The following is a 25,268-nucleotide window of genomic DNA, read 5'->3' as shown; positions in this document are numbered from 1 at the left end:
AAGGGGCTGCACTGCGTCTCCCTAAGGTTATACTCAAAGTCGGCTCTTGATCTCGGCTGGGCCCCTGCATAACCGCGGGCTCCGCCTCCGTCAGTCGTTTGACGTGAGTCCTCCGTCGGAGCGTGACGATTTTCCCGGGTGCCTCTGCTCAAGATCTCATCAAGCTTCCGCATCATGAGGTCAGCTTCGGCATCTAACCTCCTCTCCAGGCTAGTCATCGTATGAGCGTAGGTGATCGTTCAATAATCGCTAGATCTCTCTCGTCATCTCAACGTTTCTTTCTTGTGACTCCTAGGTCGCCAGCGCCAAACTTTCCGCCAGGCACTGATCGGTGTCCCGAATCAGCTGGACCTGATCACTACTCGCTCGTGACTTCACGTCTGTCAGCTCTTCTCTCAATCTGGCATGGATTTTTTGAGCCCTTTCTTCAACTCGATTCATCCTCTCGGTCATATCGTGTCGCAGTTCTTCAAAGCCTGCCATTACACCGGCAAACATGTCACTCAAGTCGCTAGCCGTTCCCAGCACTGGGGTAAGACCCAGAGACGATAATGTCAATTGAGGTTGCAGCCTACTACTCGACGATGCGTCACCCTTCTTTGTGCCCATCAACATCGTCAGCCTGTCGTATGTCGACGACGCTCCCATCGTTATCCCGTCTCACATTGGTTAGCGAGTCATACAACGCTTTCTTACTCTTTTCCTGTCTCGGGCTAGGTGTGAAGCCCGTGTCCGAGTGCATCAGCCCCGGATCAACATACCCAAAGAACAATCCATCAGTTCGGAGCGACGTCATGCGCTCATCATACATCGTCTTGAAGCTTCTTTTCCTTTTTGAAATTGGTTGCTCTTCTCTTGGACTTATGCTCGACATCATTGCATTCGTGCCCTGCATGACTAGAGAGGATTTTTCTTTTCTCCGACTATTGCCTTTGGTCTCTGATTTAGACATCCCCTTAAACAACAGTTCCTCTCGTACTACGACCTCGGAACGCTCCAATGTCTCTTGAGTTTGGTCGGTTTCTTCCCGCTCAAATCCCTTGCCAGGCTGGTCGCGTATGATTAGTGTCTGCTCCCCTTCCCCGAAGGGATCAGTTGGCGTCACGTTAGCCGCTCCGGCCTTGGCGTCCCGCTCTTAATCTTGATTCTTCTCACTTCTTAGTTTCATTCCGCTCACAAAAAGATCACCATTACCTTCACTTGCTGCTTCACAAGCAAAAACGCCGTTGATGCTACTAATCTAGGATTGGCTACGCCGTGATTTATACCTCCACGTGCTTCCCGTGATCAGCCTGGGAATCTTAGTTACTTCTCCTAGCGAGTCTCTACGATGCATATCTCGTGATTAAAAAAATTTCTTTTGACGGCAATGCACAAGTTCCAAAATTAAATTCGACAAAAAACTTGCTTAAGACTGCTTACTCAACTCCTTCAATATCAAAAAAATCCCTTCAATCTTTTAGAGACGCTATTAGTGACTCAGCTAAAGCTCAACACAATGTTTACTTTTTACTAGTTCCTCTCTATCACCTAGTATAACAGTATCACAAAATTTCACAAGGTTTTATAACTAACACACAAAATACAATTGATAACCTGATAATATTAGCCTATAGGTGACAGCGATATTTCGTTCAGTATCACTTTACCAGTACAGAAGTATCAAACCACTGCTTTGTTTAAAATATAACAATTTTTTGTGAAAGAGCAGTGATGGCTTCAGTAACAGATAAGAAAAACATAACCTTAAAAGAAAAAGACTTCCCTCAATTGGACCACTCCAAAAAAACGAAGCCCAGGACACTGTCTTCTCAAGTGAGTGTGTCTTGTCTAATATACTCCCCGAGGTCTTCTCTCAAAGTGTTCCCGGATTGCCCGACCCTTAAAATTTCAATAAAAAGCTTTAAAAATTTTTGTTCGGATATTTTTGATGAACCAGAATCAGAATCCAAAGTTAATCGCGGATCTCCTGGTCATTTGGGACAAAATTCTCCAAATATACACGTCCCGTGACGAGTCGATTTGGACCTTAGAAGGATATCTAAGGATGTTTAATTTGTCCCGGAGGGTACCTCCAAATTTTCATTAAGGCGGGTTGTTAAAGGGCTCAAGTCACTTCGGAGGTTTACTTTGGAGCGTTGTTAGGACACTTAGCTTACTCCGGAGGGTTACCTCGGATGGTACCTTAAACATTTAAGTTGCTTCGGACGGTCCCCCTAAATTCACTAAGGACGGTCAATAAGAGGCTTAAGTGACTCCGGAAGGTTGCTTTGGAGGGTACCCTTGAAATTTTAATTTTTTCAGGCTTCGCCTAAAGGGGTCTCCAGCTACTCCCAAAAGGAGTCAAAACAAGCTAAATTCACTCTGGGGAGGTATTTTAACAGTCTCGGAGGGTTGCGTGAAAAATTTTTGCTAAGGAGGGTTGCTAAGGGGCTTAGCTGACTCCGGAGGGTTGCTTCGGATGGTTCCCCGTACGGCACTGGAATAATGCGAAAGACAGGACCAAATTTGTTTTGGAAACAAAACTTTGGCCAAAAACAACCAAAGTTGAATTGGCTGCTCTAACCCAAAAAGCACAAAATCTCGATTCTCAATTTTTTTTATTGACAAAATTCGGAAGACTACAAAAATTTTGATCGAAAAAAAAATTTATTTTCGCCAAATTCTACTAAGTATCTTTCCGCGCGGTTTCCTTAGTAAGGGGGGCCGAATTACGTAGGAGCTCACTGCGCAGAAGCTTTTTGTTGTTCGGAAAAGCTCGGATAACCAAAATTTCTGGGGCTAGTAGTTTGGTCAAAAATAAGTATTTTTCGACAAAATTGGGGTGTTTCTCGGGTCTACATGGGAGATAAATAATATATAATAAGGATAATAATCTATTAGTAGTCATTAATCAAAACTAATATACCCTCCTTTGCACCAAAATATCCGAATTAAGACCCTTAACTCGGCAATCCGCACTCGATGGAGATTGCAATCGGACCGAGCCAATTGTGCCCCCCACCACTTAAGTTTTAAAGAAATAGTACCCGAACGATGCTAAAATTGTGTCAAAGATACCCAACAGTCGTAGATGTTTTCCCTGATGCATTCTGTTGAGGCTGGAACACGTCTGTCAACTTGCCGCTCTACCCTCCGATCACCGGCAAATTTATCATTCACGTGCTGAAAAACTCAAACATTACTCAAGGGAGGGTACCTTACCCACCACCAAAACACTCAATCTTTCGATCAGAACTGATATAAATCAACCGGAAACAACAACAAAAGGAAGGTCAGATGACATCTACTCCGGAAATAATATATAAAGTGTAATTTTACACTTTTTTTAAACTGTTTTTGCTTTTAAAATTTGGTTTTAACTAAGTTAAAAAGCTAAATAGTACACGGCAGAGGGTCGGTACCTTCCGCCTAATACAATACAGGACAATAAGGCGGAGGGTTCGTCGCTGAAACGTTTGCTGATCATGATGTTCTTATGCCTTTGACAGGCCCACCCATGAGCGCCATAAAAACGTCTATGTAACGTTCGCCCAAACACTACATAGTTACGGAGCGTAGAAAAAACACCTATTGAAAACTAGCCGGCGTCACTTACCTAAATTCGACTCGTTTTTCACCGTCTAGACCTAGCCAGTTATTTTTCTGGTCTGTTTAGGGCTAAGTAAAAAGTTACCATTTTTAGGCCATCAGTCAAACGACCTTTGATCAGCTTCCGTTACATGCGAAGGTAATCACATAGCTGGGCCTCGGATCCCAAGACTACATGACTACCATTAAAAATGCGGCTCGAATATCCTATCTTACAATGTTTTAGCGACAGTTATATACTAAACTCATTGGATATGCATTGACTATTTCCTCTTTCTAGCTACTCATACTCTAAAATAACAAACAATACCGTTGTTAATTCAAATGTTCGGGGCATCAGATTAGCTAAAAAATTAGTTTTTTATAGTCTTTCAAAATACGACAGTCTCTGGGCGCCGGCCTCCGATTCAGTGCTCTTGAGGAAATAACGTTGTTATTTCCTTCACTTCGTGGCACGTGAGGGTACTGATCCTTCCGGCTCTCCCACCGAAGCCTCTTTTCTTCCTATCGGCTCCTCCTATACGTTTTATCATGCGTGATCGTCACGATAAGAGACTTCTTACTTTTCTTACGTTTTTCTCGACCGTTTCTCCCTTGTTAATTCGGGTGTTCTGTTTTGTTCACTTTTTCTGCCAAATATGGCCAATTTCTGTATTTCTCAGAAGTATTCCGCCGCCATTTGAACTTTTGAATTTTTTCTTCTAGAATATTCCGACTCCCCTTTTCGTGATTAATTCGTCATTAACAACGTTGAAAATTTTTTTTTACTCGTCGAAGGGTTCGACGGTGTCAATCCGGCGGAATGGGACATACTTTGGTTTCTCGGATAAAATCAAGATCAAACAAGCCCCCTTTGTTCGCGCGATAATTGCAAAAACTTAAAGGTACAGGTTATGTATGGCTCTCCTGAGTAACAATGTATTCTTTATCCAATAGTTGGCAAAAATATTTAAGCATATAAAAACTCCTGTTGGTTCTTTCAATTGGGTGGAAAGGCACATCAAAAAGTTTCGACTCATCAGATGAGTCGAATCAAGTTTTTATGATTTTTCATTAAGAAATTACTCTAAAAAATGCATGAAATTCACTACGACTTTCCATTGGGTGTTAAAATTTTCGAAATCAAAAAACAAATTCTTTTAGATTATTTGAAGTAATTCAACTCACTCAAAACCAAAACCGAAAAATTGATCGACTTTTTCTTGACATATTTAACTTCATATGCCACTACTCAGTTCATATCCTTGATTTGAGAGTAATAAAGCTACACAAAATACTAAAGTTTTGTCAGTCACTTTTTCTAATACCATGTAGTGACCTGAATAACAATGAAAAGACGAGAACCTACAATTTCTGATTTTCAAAAGAACTTGTTTTTATTGTTGATCAACTCCTGTTTCGGAGAAATCTGGAGAACTTGAAAGGTCGGATAAATATGATTATAGTTGCATACAAGCGAAGAAAAAACTAAATTTTTCAGTCATAAGTGAAACTTAAACTCAAAGAAACTCAATCTTCAAATTGTCTCAAAGTTTTAATAAACGGAGATGAAATAAATATGCAGGTTGATCAAAGAATCAAAGTAATGCTGCTTGCTTGCAAATGAACACAAAGTTTTTGTCAGTTGAAGATTTAGTTTAAACCAAAAATCAAACTCAATTTTCATTTCAAGAAAATTAACTTTCCTTAGCATTTTGTTTGATCTCAAGTTAATTATTCTAGTTTTAAAAGAAAATTTTAAAATTAAAAGCACAGAAAAACAATTTAATTGCAAACCAAAGAGCTGTCAAGCAACTGAGCTCACAGAATATGCAAATTCCTCATGGAGCTCAAAGCTGGTATGGAGTCCTTGGCCCAGAGAAGCCCTCACCTTCAATGTAGATGATTTGATAGCAGATCGCTCATCCTCCCAGGGGAAGCGGAAGTCATCTGCTGGTTCAGCCACATATCTGGGAAGATATACTAAGTATGATTAGGTGGATCTGGTGATGCTCATTTAATCTCCTTTTCTCGATCTCAAACATGTGCCAAAGTTGAAATGTCACTTTCATTTGAGTGAAAAACACCCCAGAGACTGTAGCGAGTACCCTGTTATCTCTACACCTAATGTCAGTTCCATTTTCCTAGTTATTTCCTTATTCTTCAGATACAGATCACATTTTCTACCCATAAATTCTACCCAGATGTATATGCTTAATGGTAAACTCATAGAGTAAGTTCAGATGTGGTACACCGTCTGCTGGACACGCATCTTATGTTCGGCCGGACAGATTCGTGCATTTTCTTAGTCTAATACCAATCTTAATCTTACTCTTATATCTCCTAGTCTCGATAGATCTAGTGTACACCGGTTCATGCGAGTTAGTTTCCAGAATGAGAACAACTGTATTCTAAGTTTAATTCAAATTGCTCTGGTGCTGAAGCCACCAGTAGTTTCAGCACTTACAAATAAGTGGGTTGTTAGTTTGATGGAGTATGATTGGTTAGAATTAAAAATTTTATAGAGATAAAATATCAGAATAATATCCCATAATAAATTCTAGTTTAGATCTGGTTCCACCCATCTGGGGTTTACAGAGTTTTAGTTCTTCAGTGTTCCACTGTAGTGGAGGATGGATGATGGTGTCCCTCTTTAGAAGTTGCGAGCCTAATCTTTTTTCCGGATAGGAATATGAATTGTTATCACGATCGTTTCAGGAGATCGTATCATGATTTCTGATCGGTTGTTAAGAGTGTTGATTTGGTTTGTTAGAGAATAGCAAGGCTCCGATCTCGTTCGGATGTGGCATGTAGTTTGACTTTGAAATAACAGCCTGTTAACTTGGATCTGTAAGTAAACTTGAGCATTGAGATGGCCATTGTTCTGTTTCGATGGGTTTCCTTTGTTGCGATGCCAAGTCGTACCTTAAATCCTTTGTGTGTAGTGACTGTAGGCAGCATGTCGGATGTGTTTTGCCATTCCATAGCTGGGTGTGTGATTGGGTTGTCAAGTTCCCTATCGCTCGTCTTCGAGCTGTATGTAATCTTTTTTACTGCAATGTATAATTTAAATATACAAATCTTTGTTATTTTGTTTTTAGATATGATCTTGTATTAATTTTTATCACAAAATTGTTCTTGTTTAGTTCGGTTATTTTTAAGAGCTACTGACCCTTGAGTAACTCTTGTCAAAAATAGAGTGTGGGTCACAGAGCGTGAATGTGGCAGGGTGGGTTAGGCCGGCTATAGAGCATGCTCAGGACGTCCTCTCTGGTTAAAGGAAAGTTTGAAATGTGTTAAAACTGGTTAGAATTGTTATCAGCGAAAGTCCAAACTTAAATTCATTATTTTAAACAACTCTTCGTGGGTGAGCTGTGCAATTCTGCATAGGATTGTGGGCGAGTGAATGTTCAAAACTATAAAGAAATATCTCAGAAAAAATTAGTACTGCTTTAATTTTATAGGCAACTTTTATTAACTTACTACTTTAAAATTAATAATTTTACGGCTTTATTTGGGGGGTTGAAAATATCAATTTATATCATTTTAAGAATAACTACTGCATATGGGAAATGAGTTTTTATATCAATTCCTTGCTGTTTTTGGGGAAAATTTTTCTGCTTCGTTTATTCTAATTGGTTAATATAAATTTATGATTCCAGGAAAAAAAATTATGTTTTTTGTTTCGTTTTTCTTTTTTTGATGATCATGCCTGTGAAGAATAGAGAAAAAGAGAAAACAATTATAAAGAATGGTTAGTTTTTGTTCTACTTTGTTAGTATAGTTTATTTAATTCCTAATACCTTATTCGTTTGTGAAGAATCCGTGCGGAAAAACAACGTGGATGACTTCTGATGATGTTAGTAATTTAGCTATCGAACGAATGATGTATTTAGATTGGAGAAGTGGCCAAAACAATTCGAGTGCTTTGTTGATTTTGTGCTCATCAAAGCTAGGTGAGAATTCATAAGGTGTGTTTTGGATGAGCTTATAAAGTTTATGGTTATATCTGGTGTTATGGGTGAATTCTAGGATCGTGATTTCAACGGGCTGTAGCAATTCGTATGGGACGATTAGTGGGTGGGGTTCGTCTACGTTGAAGGTTTTGGTTAAGGGACAGAATAAATACATCTGAATGATGGTATCCTAATTGCGGAGGATGCCTTATAATACAATAAGTGAAGTTTAGAATGAATGGTGGGGTATATTTGGAGTTAATGTGTTGGTGAATATGTCGCGCTGGTGTATTATGAGTGTAATGGTGTTGGATGAACTTATAGTAAGTATAAGTGTGTATCTGTTTGGTTCTTAACATGAAGTCGTGTGAACGGTAAAAATCACGTTCTTTGGGTGTGAGGAATTGGAAGGTTAGTGAGAAGTTGTTAATTTGTTAAAATATGAATCATAGGCTTGAATATCACGAAGTGCTGCTGAAAAAACGTGGTCGTATTTTTTATCTAAAGTATTGAGGCTGAAAACGCATGGTGTTTTAGCGAAGAATTTTTTTGTGAATTGTGGGTTAGCACATTTATCGTTGCTCAGAAAGGTGTCTTCGTTAGGTCTTTGGATGTGATGGTCGTAGTGATCGATGAAAAATTCGTTAGTTTTGGGTGCGGTGAATCTGATAAGAGACTGTTTATATCCGATTTGTGTAATTTGTTTTGGAGTTGGTGCTGTTGTTAAAAGGTAGAATTGAAGTTTTCGTTATGATATGGGGTGTTATATAATGGTACAAATAGTGGATTAGTGAAGTGATAAAATGATGTCCATGAAAAAGTTGGGTATATAATACGTGCTCATTAACATAATTAGGGTGTTCGTCATTAGGGTCTGAATGAAAGTTGGTGTATCGGGGGAAAAAGGATAAACATATTTGAAGATATTCTTTAGTGTTCGTGCGGAGTGGGTGATTAATAAATGTTCTGGCTGTTCCTGGGTCAGAGGGAAATGGAGTTTTGGGGAACTTCTTTTTGAAGGTTCGATAGGCTCGGTTTGTACTTGAAGAGGATGGATTTGACGAGGGAGTTGGGTTTGATGGGTATGGTGATTTTATAGATTGTGAGAATTGGTGAATGGTTAGTGTCTGAGACTGCTGTAATTGTTGCTTGATTGTGATAAAATTGCCAAGTTCTTGAGATATTTGTGTATTTACAGAGCTTTTGTTGTCTGAAGGTTCACTGGTCAAGGGGGAATATGTAGTTGTTACATTGGAAAAAGAAGAGGGACTGGAATGAGGTTCATATTTTATTTGGGAGTAGAGAGGTTGACGAGGAGGTTGGGAAAATGTAGATGGACTGGGTTCGGAGTTGTCAAATTTCTCAGGTGTTTCGAGATCTGAGTTATTAAATTGGTATATCGTATTATATAGTGGTGTTTGAATTAGTATCTGAATCCATGCAGTGTTATCATGAGGTGATTCAGGCTGGGGGAAAGCAAAAAATGATATGACTGGGGGTTACTTTGTAGGTTGGCTGGGTAGGAAATTGAGCGATGGAGTGATCCAACTTGGCAGCTCATCGTGGGCTAAAAAAAAGGTTATTCTGAGAACAAAAGTTAGTGGTTTGTGTTTGTTCTATAATTTGCTCGTATGTGTGTTCTAAATTAGATTGTTGGTTTATTATGTGTTGAATTGGGCGTTTTGGGTAATTAGGTCTTGAAGATATGAGGTCTTTCAGTGCTATGTTTCTGAAATTTCGTGTTACTAATGATATAGGATGATTATGATTTAGGCTTTGTAATTGTGGTGCCGTAGGCGTTGTATTCGTAGTGTTTTGACCATCGTCATATGTGTTCGGTGTTTGATAGTTGATAGTTTGGTATTGTATTCTTTTATTTGAGCGTCTAAAAGTATTTTACTTATTGATGTAGAGAATATTCTGAAAAATCCTGCAAAAAGTATGCGTGCTACGATTGCTTGTTTGTCTATTTGTGTGTGTATTGCGCATGTTTTGTAGATTCTTTCCAGTAGAGAGAAAAGAAACCCAAGAAAATTAAACATTTTGTATAATATAGTCAACTTTTCTAAGAAGTTTTCTAGATGGGCAAGAAGTTCGTTTTTCAAATTTAAAAAAATCAAATAATTTTTAGTGGTTTATGTGGTGCTCTATATTTTTAGCCTTTTAAGTAAATGTAATCTTTCATATCTTTAAAATATCAGCTGTAGTCTTGTGCGTAGATGTCTGAAAAGCCTGCTGTTTCTGCAAGCTTGCCTAAATTTTGATTTATGGATTGTCCTTGTATTGTTTCCATGTTTGTGAGTAATTCTTGAAATTATTGTACACAAATGTTGAGTTGAATGTCGGACTTAGAGTATATGCCGATCGATTGTAAATCGGTATTTGGATTGCGGGCAATAGCAATAGTGCTTTCTGATGAAAACTTTTTTAATGGTTGCGTAAGTGTTGGGTATGGTGTGAGAAGGTAGTATTTACCTCCGTCAGGGTTCAATTGTAACACATTGTAGCTGTTTTCTGACCCACTTGGGACTGCTGTATCCCAAAAACAAGTTCTTCGGGAAAGTGTATCAACAAAATAATCTTTTTTAAATTGAATATTGGGATTCTTTTATAGCATCTTTTATCTTCAAAAACATATAAGGGTCATACATTTTTGGTACAAGTGTAAAACCATGTTATGTTTCATTCGTTGTCAATACAATTTGATCTGATACCTGATAATAAATACCCTGCAGAATGGAGTTTTGCAAGTGCAAGTGATTGTAGAAAGTATGTTCTTTCAAGTTCGCATGATTGATGTACTGTCAAGTTCTGTTAAGGACATTTCGTGAAAAATTCCATTCATTGTATAGTCTAGTTTCATGTCTAGGTGTATGTCATAATGAATTGCGCCAATTGAGTGTTGTTCATAGGGGATAGTTCTTACAGTGTACTGTCTTGCATTTTCATCGCTGGTTCAGTAATGAGTTGCATGGGGATTTCTGAATAATTTTTCTGTATTCATGTCGAAACCTTGTTCGTATTTGACAAGAATTACTGAATTTTGCGTTTTATACAGTGGTTTGTTGTATTTAAATGCAAGTTTCCTTCTGGGTAAATTTGGAAACGTGTCAACATTTTTTCTATATTATTAAGGTTTCTAAATTTATAATAACTCTGTCTGATTTTTTCAGGGCTTACGTCTTCATAAGGGATTGATTCAATAAATTATTTTTGGTGGAATTCTATCATTCTAGCGTGTATTTTTGCCCTTTGAAATGTGGTACATGTGTCTCCAGGAAACCAAACAATTGTTGCTTGTATTCGTGTAGTGGGATTGCAGTATCCTTGGTCATTTTTGCAAGAGACTCTGATTCCTTGATAAATTATGGTGTCATCTTTTAAATCTCGTGTTAATTGTACTTTTTCAAGTTGTATTTTCCAGTCAAAAAACTTATTTCTTCGTATCCTTCATTTTTAGTGTCTGCTTTACAATTTGAGAGATTGTTTATTCCGATGTGTGCTATCTAATTTTTATCACGGAGATCGTATGTTAATCTTCGATGCGCGCCGTTGAATTGAAGTTTGTCGTCTACTTTTATATGTACTTGGTTTTTTTTAAGTTCAGCTTGATGTGTAGAGTCTGGAAAAACTTGAAAGTTTACCAATTTTCAGTTTGTGCCATTGTTTGATGTAATTTTTAACCGGTTAAGTTCGTTTTTACAACCATCAGGGCTGAGATATAAAAGTCTTCCAATATTACTTTGGTAGAAAGATGCATGATCTAGTCCATACTTATTTCTGTTTGAGACTTGAAAATAATGTGCTTTCTTTTCGGAAAAGGTCGCTGTGAATTTATATCCGGTTAGTGTTGTAGCTCGTGCTTTTGAGTGAAATGTAGCTATTATGCTTGTTGTTTCTATAGATTGTGGTTCGGATTTGCATTGAGTGACTTGATTTATTGCATAATTATATAATGTTTTTGTTCATTTTCTTCATAGTCGTAGTGTGTGATTAAAAAATCCTGGGGTCCTGCTCGGGGTGAAGGATTGTTATGATCGGGTTCTTAGAAATAAGAAAGAGAAGGGTCTGGAAAATTAGTTTCTTTAGAAGATACATGTTTATGATAGTCCTGAGTATGGATTATAAAAAGTGATATATCTAATTGTCTTTTTGGTGTACCTATAAGATTTGTAGATGGTTTCTGTGGTTATAAATGGGGGAGGTAAAGATTGAGCTGTTATATTTGGGGGTTAGGGGTAAGGGACGGTGGATTATGTTATCAAGTCTTACTGTGATTTCAAATTTTAGTGTCAGATTATCCACATTTGAAGGAAATGTTGTTTGTGAGATTTGACTTAAGGAAGGGGTTGAGAGGTAGTGAAAGTGTTTCTGGCAGTGACAAAGTTGTGTCAGATGAAAGGTCTATTGGATCGTTCACTAAATGTGGTTCACTTTGAGTGAAACTTGTGTCATCCAATGTGGGAAATGTTTTGTAGTAGCTGGGGGACTAAAAGGATTTTCAAAGAATTCGAAATTGTTCAGGTGTAGGGGTTGAACATAAATAATCTGATGGGATGTTTGATGTGTTTTGTTGTGATGCTGTCTGGGGAGTACTTTGAATTGTAATACTGGAGAGGTCTATAGGATCTGCTATTGGTGAATGAGGTTTGTTGAATTGAACTCTGGGGGTTTGCAAGTTTCTATTTCGTATTGGATGTATAATTTGTCTGTTTATTTGTAGCGTAGTTTGATTTTGACTTTGGTGTCTTGCTATATTAAGATCTTGTTGGAGAGATGTGTATATATTATATACTGGTTCGTGCTGTGGTCCGCTTAGGGGTGCTTGGCGAAATACTGGTTGTACTAGTTCGGACAATTGTGGGTGTCTTTCTTCAAATGTAAATGGATTGTCTTGAAAAGAGATTGGGGGTTATTTGTTTGATTATTTGTTGGTGTTGTTGGTGAGGACTGGCGGGGGGGGGGGGGTAGTGAATTATTTATTTACGAAGAAATTTTTTGTTTATTGTAATGTTATTCGATGAAAAGGATTAAAACTATCGTTGCTCATGCAAAAGTTATGATAGCCTTTGTTATACATTTGCATATTGTCATTATTAGGGATGTCGGAAATGTGAGAAATATTAAAAAAAGAAGAAAATTATTTGTTTTACTGAATACAAGTTGGAGCATTTAAATAGTTTTTAAAATATCGTACCTGAGGAGGTGGTCATGGATTTTTGAAAAATTAATGTAGGTTTGGGCTTGAGAAAACAATGATGAACAAATTGCAAAAAATTATCAGGAGGAGGATGAATTTTTCTAAGGTATCGGCTATTAAGATTATACAGAGTTTGAAAAAAAATTAAATTATTGAAAAAAAAGTTGAAAGTATATATTGAAAATGGCTGACTGTTTGTGAAAGAAATATTTGGAGGAATCTTAATATTCGTTCCGTCTTATTATTTTTTGTTTTTTGAGGCTAAATTTGAGTGTGGTCGGATTATTCATTGGTTTTTAGACAAGTGGGTTGGGTTTTGGCAATTTTTGGTGAAGGGAAGTTTTGAGGGCTTTTAAGGATCTTCCTAGTTTTGTTTTTGTTTATTGGATGATTGAGGGTATCTAAGAGATAATCGTACATTAGGTTAAATGATCATGTCCATTTTGTTCTTTAGGTTAATTTAATATTTTTGCTTGAGGGAGTTTTGAGGTCTAAGTTGAGACAATATTGTTAATCTTTGTTCTACTTTATAGGAGATGGTTTTTAAATTTGAGATTTTGTTTATTTCAGGTGTCAATTTTGAGCGGTTGGCTTATTTCTGACCTGGAGGTATTTTAGTTATAATTAGAGATACGCTTGAAGGTGATTGTTTGTCGGCTAAAGAAATTGTCTCAAAAATAAGATGATGATTCAGAAAAGTTGCTTTTGGCTGAATTTGAACTAGTTTGTTTAATTGCTTTTCAGCATGAATTTTGAGAAAATGAACGGTCGTTTAAAAGATATTTCAAGAAGTGAAATGTTTTTTAATTTGAATGTAATTTCTGAAATTTCATCAATTTTCTAGATTGTGGAATGATTGTTTTATAATCTTTTTGTGGCTGATTTCGAAGTGGCAATGGTTATCTATGTTGAGATTTTTCTTCTTGATCTTGTGGTAAGATTTTTTTTTTAATTTTTTGATTTTTTTTCTGTTTCAGTTATCTTTTTCTTGTCTAAATTTTGAGATGATTGCTTGTTAAGCTTTTTTTAATTTTTTTTGTTCTAATCGTTTTTGGATAGAATTCATATCAGTGCTATGATTTTGTTTGTAACAGGAGTTATTGTGCATAACTTTGAGCCCTGTTAAGGAGTATAATGAAGTCAGTTCGCGATGAACTCGCTGTTGAACAATTTTTTATAGGTCTATAAGTGTGTATGTTACATCTGTGGGTTTATCAATTTTTTTGGTATGGTCTTTTTCGTGTTGTAAGTTTTGGAATTAAAATGTATGTTCCAATTTCTAAGTTTGTGGGAAATAATATTTTGTCTCTGTAATAATTTTTTTGTTACATTTTGATAAATTTCATTATGTTTTTTATCTCGGTTTGAAATCCTTTCGCTGTGTGTACCGGAAGCTAATTTTTATTTTTTATTGGACGATGAAAATGATCTTCACCGTGGGTATGTAGTGGTAGATTATAAATTATTTCATAGGGTGACAGTCCTAAATTTGTTGTGATTTGTGAAATTTAAGATAAGGGAAATAGTTTTACATATGTTGACTATTCAGTATATCGTTTGTCATTTCCGTTAATGATACATCTGAGATACTCTTGTAATGAACGGTTCATTCCTTCGAATAATCCATTAGTCCAAGGTGCATGAGATGTACGTGGTTTGTGTTTAATATTATGATAGCATAGTGTGATACATTTGTTGTTTATAAATTCAGTGCCATTGTCTGTAACAAGGAATTCGGGTAATCCAAATTTTGCTATCCAGTGTTCATAAAGTGTTGTATATGCATGATAAGCATTACAATGGAGAACTGGGTTAAGTGCTACGTAGTGTGCAAATGCGTCGACAATGACCATTATAAATGAGTTTCCTTCAGAGGATGGTGATATTGGTCCTTTTGTATCAATGGAATACTGTGATTGAAGTGTAGATTTGTCCTTTAAAATCTTGTTTTTCTGCAATTTGATTTTGGTTTGTAAATGGTTTGTTTAATTGGCATGTTATGCAATCATTGCATAATACTTTAATCCAAACCGGAGCTTTTGGAATATTAAAATTTGAATGAAATTGGAGTATGTTTTTTCTGATCCTGGGTGTCCTTTAGTGTGTAATGAGTTGGAAGTATGAAAATCTCTAAGCATCTTAATTAAAGGTAGATAGGGTACTTTGAGATCAGATGTTTGGTATTCTAAAATATCTGTACTCTCGTTGATAGAGCTATTATTAAGTTTTCTGAATATCTAAGAAGGGTTTTATTTCCTAGAATGGTGATATCAGCTTTAATTGGTTTGGTTTTATATTTGTGCCAAGATTTTAATTGTCTAGTAACTGGGTCAAGGTTATGATGTTTCTGTAATAATTCGTGTGTTATTTTTCCTGTTATTGGGAGGAAAATGTTTTAAATTTCTGTTTTTGATAGAGGTATTGTATCTAGAGGGTCATGGTGGTTAAAGACTTGGTTTATTGTATACATTTAGTCAATAATTATTGGGCCTGATAAAAATATATAGTCAAGTAGGTTTTCCTTTTCTATTAAAGGGAATAGACTTTTTTTGCATGACTTTCGTTCAATTTAGTTTGGGCTTTGTTTTGTTTTTATTCCATGATGAATGTGGTAGTGGTTAAAATGTAGACTTTCCTAGTAGATCTACTTTGTATCGATTGTTTTGACAATCTAAATATAGTGGAAAATGTTGTAGATTATTAATCTGTGATTGGTCTTTGTCAGTTTTTACTGCATATTTGCATTGTAATCTCGGTGAAGTTTTGCAAGGAAAACTTAACATTTTGTGGTATTTTGGCTGTTGTTCAGGTGGTGTATTTCTACTAGAAATATCGGGTGACGCGAGGTTTTTTCCTGCTGTCCAAACTATGTGTAAGTTTGGGAGCTTCATTAAAATAAGTTGAAATCTATAAACTCTATGGTTTCGGTTTGATTATTGTGTAAAAAGGAAAATTGTGGGTTTATGATCTGAAAAAAAAACTGTTGGATGTTTTGATTCAAGTATTAAAAATTCAATTATGTGAGTGTATATACTATAGCTGTGCATTCTCTCATAAGGGTAGAGAGTATAACTTCAGCTTGATTGAACAATCTAGAATTTGCTATGATGAGGTTCATTTGATTTGTTCCGTTATGAGATTGTAAAAAAGCTGCACCGATGCCAAAGTTAGAGGCGTCGCACATGACATAAATAGGTTGCTCTAGATCTGGAATAGTTTTTGATACTTGTTCAGTGAGAAGAATTTTGATTTCTTCAAACCGTGTTTGATCTTCTGTTGTCCATTCAAAAATTTTCTGTTGTCTTAGGTAGTTGTAGAATGGTCTTAAGTATAACTGCATTTTATATACGTATTTACTTAAGAAATTTAAGATTCCACGAATTTCTTGTATTTTCTTTTTATGAGACGGTGGTTAAAGTTTTTGGATTGCATTTATGCGAGATTTTAATGGAGTTAGAGTGTTTTTTTTCTATTATATGTCCAAGAAAATTTACACATTTTTAAATGTAATTAAATGTAATTAATCCGGGCCTGCTTTCAAGTTTTTGTGTAGTAGAATCTGATGATAATTTTCTAAGACAATGAACATTTCGTCTTTTGTGTGTGATTGCATAAAAACATCGTCTAAATATGCGATTGCATTTTTATTGAGTATGAGTGGTCGCAAAAGGTTACTCATGAATGCTGAGATTGTTGCTGGTCCTATGGAAATTCCGTAGAATATTCTATTGAATTCATTTTGTTGGTTTTCAATAACGAATTTGTTAATCTTCGTGATTGCTCGTCTAACGGCATTTGTTTATATGCACTAATCATATCTGCTGTTGTGAAAAACTTCCATTTATTTTTGTGAGAATTACTTGAATTGGTTCAATAGGCCAATAACATTTAGATTCATCAATGAGTGAATTGAGGTATCTTGCATCGAGAACTATTTTCAATGATTTTCCTCTTGCTAAAATGATAATGGGGTTTAAAAATGTGTTACATTTTGGCTGTTCTTCTTTAATTACTGGAGAAATGATTTCATGTTGTTCTAGTATGTCCAGTAATTGGTAAACTTTGTCTTGTAAGTGAATTGGGACTTTACTTGCTCGTTGTTTTTTGAAAACTGCATCTGGTTTTAGGGTTAAATGTAGTGGTGAATTTTTTTTCGAACATCAAAAATAGATGTTGCGTAAACTTTTGTGTATTTCAATAGTAAATCAGCTAATTGTTCAAACTTTTTTTTGTGTTATCTGAGAGTGTGGAAAATTGAACATTGTTAAGAATTTTTGTTGTTCTTCTGTGCGGTTTGATATTTGAAATGATTTTTTAAAGTAAGGTATTTTCGTGAAATAGTCTGTGTTTAGTTTTTCATTGCTGATTGTATTATGTATCAATATTTCTTCGTCAAGAGTTGTTGATTGACGCATTTCTAAAAGTTGTAAAATATTATTTACTCTATACGCTACTTCCTTTGTGGGAGAAATTGTTGCGTTAGCTTCAGAATAACCTAAGAGTCCTAGAGGTAGGGTTGTTTAATATGGAGAATTGTAATATACATGTAATGGAATTCACGTCTGAGTTTGAGTTTTTCAAGCATTTGATAGATGAAATTGTTACTCGGAAATTTTTTTAAATTGCTCTGAATTCAAGGTAAGAGATAATGAGATGTTGTTTATTTTGTTCTTTATCGTATTGGTGAACTAATTTGATTAAAAAATAATAAAAATAACCTGCTAGTGGTTTCAGGTGTTTCCGTTCCTGATTGTATATTGGGTAAAACTTGGAGACAAATGGTGGTTGTTTGTTTATTCTTTGAAAAAATGCTAAGGCTGTGTTTTTCATTCTTGTGTATTCATCTTTTATATGGATTCTGCTGTTTAAGATATTTATATGGTATATATTTAGTAATACATGGGTTTCCAATGATATTACCTTTTATATCTGTGATATGGAAGGTTTGTTTAAATGGTTTGCTCAAAAGTTTATTCTGTTCCATTGTTCGAGTGGGAACAAGAAAAATTGGTTTTTTCAAATTTTTTTAAGGTTGATCCTTGTGCTGTTGCTAGCCTGCTTGCTGTTTTGAAGAGTATTAATTTGGGATGTAAAATTTTTATTTCTTTCTAAGTGGGGATGTTAATGATGATTGATTCCGCTCCGGAATCTATTAAAAAAACAATTTCTAGGTCTGGTGTTTAAAGTTTTGACTTTCTAAGCAATTTGGACTTTCTAAAAGGAGTGGGATTGGCCATATTTTTCTCTTGTTAATTGCGTTTCTTTGGGTATATTTTGGTAAATGTTGTTTGTGCTTGAACATTCTGTGCTTTTATTTTCTGTTTTTTCTTCTACTTTTTTTCTATCGTCTTTTACCGCTTATAGGTCTTGTATAATAATTTAAGAGGAAGTGATCAAGTTTTTGATAGATATGGGAATGGATTTGTTGATCGTATATAAAATGATCGTAGTCATTTTCAACAAGTATCATGTTAACTGAAATTGCATTGTCTGTGTCACTTTCACTGTCTGTGGATTCGCATTTTTTGTGATTTAATTGCAATTCTGTGCTTCCGGCATTATCATCACCAGGGGGGTCTGGTTGAGATTCTTCAGTTGTTTGTACTTGATTGATTTGCCTTTGATGTTTAGGTGTACTACTTCTAAAATTTTGTTGTGATTTTTGATAACGTGTGTGATTCCTATGTGGTGATTAAGAGTAGTCCTTTTTCTGTTGTTATTGCTTGATTTTCCGTTCTGTTAAGTGTCGCGTGATCTATTTTTTATAGTTTTTCTATTTTGATCTTTGATAGTTTGATCAGTTGTTAGAAAAATCTCGTGATCTTTCATTTTTATATTTAAGTTTTCGATAATTTGAAAAGTTTCTAATCCTAGCATTGGAATAATTTCTATTTCTATTATATGAAGAGTTTTTAGATCGATCATTTGAAAAATACCTATTTCTAGAATATGAATGGGAACTGGTATCAAACAAAAATTCAGGTGGAACTGAGTTTAATCTTGAATAGTTATTTCGATACTGATAATTTTGACTGTTTGATCGACTATATCTGTTTTGTGAGAAATTCCGTGGATTTCTGTGGTTTGATGATCGTTGTAGATAATTCGGGTTATAATTTATTTGGAAGTCGTTTTCCTGAACTATTATTACTGTGAATTATTTTGTTGGGTAAATTTTGATCTTTTTTCAAGTACTGATGAAATGATTTATTAAATTCTCTATCTTTTTGTGGTTTATTTTGATTGTTTTGTTGTTTTTGTCTGCATTCGGCAATCCTGTGTCCGTATCTTCGGCAATAATTGCACCCTATTTTGAATCATGGTTTACTTTTCAAATTTGGGTTTTTCTCGTAGATGTTTTAAATTTTTTTCAGATAATTCTGGATCGGAGTCATGACTTTTGTTCAATTGTGAAGTAGTGATTTGGATGTTGTTGACATATTGTAGCTTTAGGTTTTCCGTTTCTTCTAATTTCATAGTGATTTCAGCTTGTTCTAGTTTATCTACTAGTTTCTTAATGTTCAAGTCTGGTTCTCGTATTGAGGAAAGATGTGATGCTCTCTTTTTATTGCAATTTTTCTGTTAGAGTCGTCATTAAGATTTCTTTCATCTCGGTATTTTTATAATCATGGGTTTTGAGTGAATATGCTTTTCGGACAAATGTTTCAATTCTTGCTGCAAGTTGTTTAATTGTTTCATTTGGTAGTCAACGAATTTGATTGCATAAAACTCTTTGTCGTAAGATCTGGTTCTTGTTGTACGATCATGAAATCGATTGGTAGAATTCTTCCAATTTGTACGTCGTCTTTTGTCCGAGATCTTCTCCCAAAACCGGATAGTTCTCGTGTGGTTCGGAAATTTGGATTTGATTTATTGAGTCGTAGAGACATTTCAATTAAATTGTTATCATGTGACATTTTTTGGAAATGTTTGTCTAATTCTAATCTAATGTTTGGTTAGTTCTAATCTAAGTAGTTTAAGGTCTTGTTTGAGACTTTTGGTCGCACCAGATGAGTTTATATACTTATTGTTAAACTCATAGAGTATATTCAGATGAGGTACACCGTCTGCTCGTCACGCATCTTATATTCGGCCGGATAGATTCGTGCAACTTCTAAGTCTAATACCAATCTTAATCTTACTCTTATATCTCCTAGTCTCAATAGATCTAATGTACACCGGTTTGTACGAGTTAGTTTCCAGAATGAGAACAACTGTATTCTAAGTTTATTTCAGTTTGTTTAGTATTCAATATTTTATGGAGATAAAATATTAGAATAATATCCAATAAAAAATTCTAGTTTAGATCTGGTTCCACTGCCCTTAATGAAATTGTGAAAAGGAAAAGAAGCTGCTAGACATTGAGAAAGAGGTTTTGAAAATAAAAATAATCATAAGTACCATCCTTATGTTCCCATAAGCAAGAACAATAAAGAGATGAACATCATTCATCTTAAATTCACCTAGCCGAACTCTTAACTTTGAAAATATGGTCAGGTAAATTTCCACGTAACAAGACCAGAATGTGAATGTGAAAATTGTTTATTTTCAGGAAATCGTACACAACTGACAGCTTTAGTATTATTGGGCATTGTGACCACATACAGACATAAAACCAAATACGAATCAAAATGCATCCAATCTTTTTTGGTACTATTTGAGGAAAACTACAAATCATATTTACAAAATCATTAAAAAAAACTCTTCAAGATTAATCTGGAATCAAAAAATCTTTGTAATTTACCAGTATTTGTTTAATATACTGAGTTCTCCACCACTCTTATTTGGATTTTTCGGGGAAAAAAATCAATCAAAAAAATATAATTTTTCTCTCTGTGTTTGAATAATTACAGATTGAAAGAATGAATTCAATGGAGGACAAAACAAATATTTAATCAAAAATAATTACAAACAATAAAAAATAATTGGAAAAAAATTAAAAAAGAGTTTAAAATTTTTTGTTATTATTACAAAATCATTTTAGTTTTCGATGACTGCTCAAAAAGAACTATTGAAAAAACTCTGCAAAAAATGTGAACAAACCTGTATTAAAAAGGAAAAAACTAGAGAAATTCTAAATTTGGAGATCCCTGGTTAAATTTAAATGCAGCAAATTCTATCAGAAAACTTAAAATCAATTGATATAATTAGCTTCAAAATTTCTACGACGAAATGAATTCTATTCAATTTTTTTTTTCAAACAAGAAAAATCAGATCGCTAAAGAACTTGACCAGTTGCAACTCAGAAGCCTAAATCCCTAACACCAGCTATGTCTTCATGTTAAGCAAAACGAATCAGACCCCAGTTTTTTAAAATTTTGATATTTCTGAAAGGCTCGACATATTCACAAACAAAATTAGAAACTAGGCTACATTCACATAAAATAATTGATGAAAAAAGAACAATTTATTCAATGCAGCTTCAATGCCATTATAATAAGCAGATGAAAAATAACCATCATGAGGAAGGTCATTTGAAACAGTTTCAACCATTTCATCACTATCAACAAATTCGTTAAATTACTTGGGTCTAAAATTCATTCCTCAAATTTATTCTATTGCAACCATTACGAGGCCCAAATGTGTATAAATCAGTACAATCTAGAGAAAAAACTTCAAAAATGATAAAATTTGTCAAAAAAACGATAGAACAACGGAAGATCACAGAGAGCGACCTTGTTGTGGATTTTGTTTACAGTTCACAAAACACACAGCTCGGCCTCGTAACGAAGTTAAATTTGATAATCAGTCAATTTAAAAAATCAGTGTGTGCTACTTTTCGACTGAAAACGAAACGCTTGCATTACTGAATCTAACAATGATTAAAACATGAACGTGATACGCATCTGCAACTATATGAACCTATGTAATTAGCTGGACATGCCAAAAAATCAATTCGAATTAAATGTTGAGGTAGCAGGTTAAAAAATTATCACCGAGTTTTAAAAAATCAACAAGAAGTTCCAACCAAAAACAAACCATCATTGTTTGCGGAGAAATTGTGTACGAGCTTGACAAATGAACAAAGAAAAGTTTAGGGTAGGCAACTTTTAAAATGTACATAAGGCACTTCTTGCAAAGACTCGAGGGTCAGTTTTTATGATTTTAAAAATCATGATAAACTTTCAACATGAAAGATAGAGTTTTAAAAAGTACTTAGATCGAAGTTTGGATCTGCGCAAAATTTTTTAGGCATTTTTGTTTCTTGTCACAGAAAATTCAGCCCAGACTACGTTATAGACAAAATAAATAAGTTTTTGCACGCTTATTTTTTTCTCCGAAAAATGATAATGATATTGGTATTAAGATATTGTGATACAGCGATACTGCAAATGAAAACTGAGAAGAACAATATCCTCGAAAATTGTTTCGTTTTTCAAGTTCAACTAAGAAAAAGGCTCAACTTATAAGTTTCACAAGTAGAAATTGTGTGATAATTATAATTTTCCATCCACTTCGTGAGTGAAATTTTTTTCTTCAGCCAAAAGGTTTGATAAGCCTTTTTTTGTGTATGGAGATCAACCCTGGTATCCACTCGCAGACAAGGAGAAATTGTATGCTTTCGAACAGAACCATGAGCTAAATTGAGCTCAAAAAATACAAAGTGATATAATAAACTTGAAATGTGCCTTGATTGATTAACGAAGCTTTTTGAAAATCCTTTAAAGCAATTTTTTTGTTCGAGCAAGCCATCAGCATGACGACAGTGATTGTCACCATACGCAAATTGTGGTAATCCGCAACAAATTTAAGCTTTTTTTGTGAACCGCAATCCATTTTTGTTCAATTGGTGTGAAATATACCCGTGTTGACCTCCATATAAGATAAAGATTTGTAGTACCATTTTTGGAGTTGGATAAAATATAGGAACGCTGATAACACAACTTCTACAAATTTGAAATAAAACACAACCCTTTTTCAAACCAAAAAAACTTTCACGAAGTAATTTTTGAAAGTAGATTATTATACTTTTTTGATATATGCTATAATGTAAAAACAAAATTGAGCAAAAAAACTAAACCTTTTTTCTATGAACCAATTAGGTTTGTTTAAAGAAATTGCATGCTGTACGAAATTGTTTTTCTAAATTAAAGAGCAGGCTCTTTTTCTCACAAAGAAGCACAAATCAACATGAAAGTTTTGTTTGGCTTTTTTGTTTTTGTATAGCGTGATTAAATTCAACCTGTCAAAATTCCATGTCGTTTATAAAAATACAATGGTAATTTTTTTTGTAATAAAAATGCCTGAAGTTCAAAAAATACTTAACCTGAACGTTTTTTGGCTAATGTTTTTTTGGCTCTCGTTACCTGAGAGTGCTTTGGATAATGTTTTTGGACGAACACAAAACATCAGCCGAGTTAATAAATTTTATGTGTTTTTTGAAAAAGTGCAATCATACAGTTCGACTAAGGGGGAAAAACTTATTCAGCAGTTTCGTAGAATCAAAAGCGTTTGATATGCAATCTTTTCTATAAAAATTTGCTTATCAATCCATTTTCCTACATTTTTTCTATGGAATTTTATAGAATTCTTGCATTTTTAAATGGTATGGAATTGAAGGATAAGCATTTTTGTCAACCCGGGTGAGGAATAAGTTTTTCTCAGGCTTAGGTTATCGAAGATTATCTTCTTTGTATTAAAATAGGGAATATATTTCAGATTTTAGGTGCGGAAGTTTCTTCAATAATAAGGTTGAGTTCCCATATTTTAATTTAACGAATGAAAAAATAATCAATCCATTTCACAGTCTTGAATTGGAATCCATAATCAAAAATCATTAGAATGGGTTCTTATTCATTAATATTCATATGTGTGCACTATGAATTTTTGGTCGTTTAAAAAACTTTGGCATGACCGGAAATTCGTCGTCGACCTCGGACTGTTAAAAAAACAAATCTAAGAAGAGGCTCGATTAATCAACAACGCTAATGCCTTTATCCCTGTTCTTGGTTCCTCACTGATTTATTGGAATTAGATGATCCATATTGCACCACATCGTCTGTAGTGTTTAATGTATAACAAAAACAACATTTGACAGGTGTCCTGACCCGTACCGCGGAGAACGTTGCGAGATCTATCTGTGGTATTATCGTCGATCTCTGCAAGGGTCTTCATCTAAAACAGGTGAATAGTTTTTTCCACCATAATTAAAGTTAACAGTCTGTAATTTGGAAAATATAAAAAGAAATTGCTATTGAAACACCCATTCAGCTTTTGATTTCTCATTTTATGGAGACAGTAAAATATCATTATACTTCGTCTGTGGATAAAATGGTTCTGTCAATTTTCATAGACGAAAGTAGAGGAATGATATTTTAGTGTTGAAATTGCTCTATACATCGGATACTTCTTTGGAAAACTAGCCACATCTTAAAAACTACTTGGTTCAAGTGTTTAGAAAATTAAAAAAGAGTTCAGTTCAGGACTATTTCAATCAGACCTCGAGGCTGGTCGCTCATAACTCGATTTTGATCAAATCACATTACGAGGAGGTTCATATCAACCAGATCCGGCAGTAATTTTCGCCGAGAAAATGCAAGGTGACGGAAAGTAAAACCTAACCCTATAACGATTGGATACGTGCTTTTCATCGTCTATACCAAAGCTATTTTAATGTAGTCCATCAAAACCGTTTAGAAGAACGTGTTACGTTCTAACTGTCTGTATAAAGGCTGGACGCAAACTGGACGCTGTCTGACAATACAAAACAACTGGAAATAGTGAACTCATGGCTGGGTCCGTATCGTTGAGCACATTCGAAACACACCTCGAGTACCATCGAAAAATTTTTTTTTTCCGAGTATGACCGAATTATATCTAGGTTATTCTTGGAACATAACTCGGGCCAATTCAAATCATATCTCGAACATGGTTGAAACATACAGTAAACATGGTTGAAACATACTTGGAGCCGGCGCGAAATATATCTGTAGCACAATTGAAACATTCCTTGATCATGATCAAAACACACTTCGAAAGAATCAAAAATACTTGTCTAGAGCCAACCTTGAGCCGACACAAATCATAGCTTTAGCACGGTTGAAACATACGTCAAACATGGTCGAAACACAGCTCGAGCAAAATCGAAAAACTCTTCTTGAGCTTGACTGAATTATACCTAGGGTCTTGCTGGAACACACCTCTAGCATGGTTGAAAGTTACGGCAAGCATGGTCGAAACATACTTGGAGCTGCTGAAAGTTTTATCTCAAAAACGGTTGAAACATATGCCAAATATTGTCGAAAACTACTTCGAACTGGCTCGAAACACACCGTGCACAATCCATTCATACCTCGAGCACGGTCGAAAATAGTGCGGTTGAAACATATGGTGAGTAGGGTCGAAATAAACTACGAGCCGCCTCCCATATTAACTCGAGAACGGTTGAGTCATACCCCCACCACGGTCGATATATACCTCTAAAGAGGTCAAAGTATTTCGTGAGCACGTTCGAATCATACCGCGAGCATGGTCCAAATATACCTCTAGTAGGGTCGAAAATTTCTCTGAGCTTGATGAAATTATATATCGAGTTCGGTCGA

Source organism: Symsagittifera roscoffensis, chromosome 10 (genome assembly GCF_963678635.1).
Source record: "Symsagittifera roscoffensis chromosome 10, txSymRosc1.1, whole genome shotgun sequence".
Taxonomy (NCBI): Eukaryota; Metazoa; Xenacoelomorpha; order Acoela; family Convolutidae; genus Symsagittifera; species Symsagittifera roscoffensis.
This window is presented reverse-complemented; position numbering follows the sequence as displayed.